The sequence below is a fragment of the Triticum aestivum genome, chromosome 5D (genome assembly GCF_018294505.1).
Source record: "Triticum aestivum cultivar Chinese Spring chromosome 5D, IWGSC CS RefSeq v2.1, whole genome shotgun sequence".
Lineage (NCBI taxonomy): Eukaryota > Viridiplantae > Streptophyta > Magnoliopsida > Poales > Poaceae > Triticum > Triticum aestivum.
Genome location: NC_057808.1, coordinates 383,026,970 through 383,030,702, shown reverse-complemented (window position 1 = coordinate 383,030,702; position 3,733 = coordinate 383,026,970).

Genomic DNA, 3,733 nt, shown 5'->3' with positions numbered 1-3,733 from the left:
AGAAAAAGTATTTTGCCCGAAGGCGTTTTCAGAAAACGTTTCGAAAAAGAGAAAAAGCTGACGAGGGGGTCCCACCCGTCAGGTTTGAATTTCAAACAGAGCACACCAGCGCCCAAGGACCGCGGTGGCCGCCGGCGTCGATCCCCGGCGAGGTAGGGGAAGTGGTTGGTACCTACGGACTCACGGTGCTCTTCCGCACCTGTGGGTGGTGGAGTTGGTCGTCGGCGAGCACCACGTCGACGGCGGCCTCTACTCCGGCGGACGATGGTTCGGGTGGTGATGGATCTCGCCGAGGAGGGCTGCAACCATCAAATTGGGGCTCGGGTTAGAAGAGTGGGTGCATGATGAGGCTGCTGGCAAGGTTTGGGAGCCGGGGTGGTCTCACCAGAGGGAATCATGCCGGAGCCCAAAGCGGATCGGGGCGGCCGGAGTCGGGGAAGAAGGCCTCCGCGAGGTCTCCCTAGTAGCTAGGCGTGGCTCTGGTGAGGTGTAGGAGTGGTGCTGGGTCGAAGGCGAGCTCGAGGCTCCCTTTTATAGCCGGTCCAAGGCTGTTGCCAAGAACGGGATAACTCCGGCGATGATTACGGCGAGGCAGCGGTCGAACAGGGGTTTTAGGCGACTGGGCAGCTACGGATTGGTCTACTGGTCCCATCCAGAGGCTAATCTTGGTACAACTTGGGCGATACTCCAGGCCTTCGACGGAACGGCCTCACGGGCTCGTCGGCGCCAGAGAGCGCGCTCTGCGCATCTCAGGCCACGGCGACGGTGCTGCAGCGCGTCCAGAGAAGAGGACGGCCACGCGGAGGCTCCTGGTGGTGTGGGCGGTGCTGGACGGCGCCGTACCTCGCTGAGCTTCTCTGGCGGCCGCAGCGAGCGTTGCTGTCGCCGCTCACGGGGGCAGTGTACCTCTGCCAGCTCACCGCCGACGCTCGCAACCGTCCAGACGACCGTGCGGCGCGATGGATAAGAAGAAGGAGCAGTGAGCAAGAGGCCAGAGCGAGCACTAGTGAGATTGACGCCGAGGCTCTGAAGAAAACGACGCTGTCGACTGAACCCAACACTGAAACTCTGAATTTTCTGAATTTGAACAGAAACAGTGCATGCCAACTGTTCGATGAAATGATTCTGGCATGTGGAAAAATTTTCTGGAGCTGATCTTTGGTGAGGTGGTCTCTCAATGCATCTGGGGGCTGCCTGATTTATCTCAGAATTTTTGGAGAAGAAAAATAATGAATTTCACCCAAAATGGCAAATCTGGTCCGAACTTGCAGCAAGCAAAATTTGAAAAATTTGAATTGTGGACAAGTGGATCTTGAGGGATCTAGGTTGGGGGTACTAAGGACTAGTCAGAGGAGTTTGTTTGGAACCAAAACTCAAAAGGGATCTGGTGGTTCCTTTGTAAATCACTAAGGTTCAAAATAAATGACAGAAATAGTTTTGAGGATAAAATAAATAGAGTCAAAATCAAAATGGGTTGAACTTGCTGGGATTGGATATTTGACTTGACTCAAAGTGGAGGGAGGGGTTTTGGAAGAAAACTTTCAACCTAGGTCATGGCAAGAAAAAAAATTTGAATGAGGAAGAATCAATTCATAAGTCATATGGTTATTTTTAAAAGAAAGGATTTCAAAGACTTTCCCAAAGAAAATATTTGTGTTGAGTCAACACTAAATGAAAAGCCCTCAAGACCAAAGTAAATGTTGGGAAGAACACATAAAATACTTGCCTTAAAGGTTTTTGAGAAGGAGAGGTTTAAAAAAAATAACCTCCTTCCCCTAAAAAGGAAATTAATAAAACCAAATAAATTTTTTTGGGGTGTTACATTAACTAGGGCAGTAGGGTTAATAGTAGATGTTTTTTAGTTAGGGTAATAATAGATGTTAAGTAGTAGATCTTGTAGATGTTAATTAGTTTAGTAGGGTTTAGTTTTTGAATTGAGTTTGTTTAACTAGATGTTAATTAGGGCAGTAGGATTTAGTTTAGAGTAAAATTTAGTTCAGTAGTTAACTAAATATAATCTATATTTGGTTTTTGAATTGAGTTTGAGAGAGCGTGAGATTTGTGTAGATTTTCTTGAATTGTCAAACACTAGGAGATGCAACATTGAAGTGGTTCGATTGTGCCCAAATGGCCTTTTGTTGTTTCCAGGGAATGAAGACGAGTGGCCTATGTTTTGCCGGAATGTTGATTCATTTCCGTTCCGGCAAATTTCAGGTGCTCGATTTGTCCACTTTTTAGCAAAGGTCATCCTGAAATTTTCCGTGAATTTTGGCATGACTTGTGCTACAAACTAGGACATATCGAGTGCCCGGGATTTGCTGCACCGAGAAGGAATCAACGTTCCTGGAAAACGTAGGCCTTTTTTATGTCATTATTCATTTTATTAGGTCTAGAATTAATTGACTAGATTTAATCGTAGGAAACATGGCTAGCAACGATGAAGGACAGGGTTCTGGTGATTGCGACAACGTTTACCGGGCAGCAGACGAATTTTTGAACATTGTCGAGGATCAACGGTTGTTCTTGCTGGGCCCACCTGTCGCACCGGAGACTGAGACCGACATCGAGACTAGTGCTGATATAGAGACCGGTGCCAAGACCGGCACCGAGACTGGCGGAGACGGTATAGAACCGAAAGCAAAGAGGCAACAATGCCCAAACCAGCTCATCACTACTAGAGTGGTGGTCACGGAGGTGGACGACGGCAATTTTGAGCCAAAAGTGCCCACGGAAGCGCGTGCGTGCTACGACAATCAAATAGGATGCATCGTACGGACAACCGCCACCATCAACGATGGAAAACTAAAGAAGATAGAAAATATGAGGCCCTCCCTCCTAAAGAAGCTGCACCAGGTATTCTTGTTCCCGGGCCGAGATGAAAAGAAATATACTGAACCAGATAAAGACCCGGCAATGAAGAAGATAAACAAACGTGCCATTACCAACTTTAGCGACGCGTTGGCCCCCTGGAAAGCAAGGGTGAAACATCGGATCATCAATAAAAAGGAACTCTACTCCGAGATTGTAAAGGATAATCCGACAATCACGGCATAGCAGTTTGAAATAGTCAAGGAGGCTTGCAATGTCGAAGCTGCCAAAGAAAAGTCGAAGTACATGAAGGGGCTTCAATAGAGGAACATGGGGTGCCCCCACCTCGGAAGCCATGGTTACGGCGGGAAGAGGTCCATATGGGCCACGGAGGACGCGGAACACGAAAGTCTGGGCATCCCAGACCCCTTGGCGGAGTTCACCGTCCCGCAGGAGCGTGACGTCCTCAGGTCCCGGTACCATTGGAACCCAGTGAAGAAGGTTTTCGAGACGGACCCGGTCACGACGGAGTTCATGAGACTGCTGGTAACTTTAGTTTCTGATCAATTTGACTGCACGTTTAGTCATATTTGTAAATGATTTGTGTTCCTTTTAAAGAGAGAGCAGCACACGATTGCGGCTGAAAGCGACTCGTCGTCTGAGGCGTTGGCGAGGCCCAAGTGGGACACCCCATTCAACCGGGCGTTGAACATATTGAAACGACTCCCGGTGGACAGTCGGCCATCATATGGACGCGTGCACGGTGTCGGAGACGGCGCCACGTGGAAGAAGTACTACCGTGAGACCACGGAGGAGAGAAAGGAAAGACGGAGGTTAACTGAAGAAAACATCGACAAGAAGGTTGAGATTGCGGTTGAGAAGAAATCAGCTGAGACACTCGCAACAGCGGTAGCTGCCGCAAAAC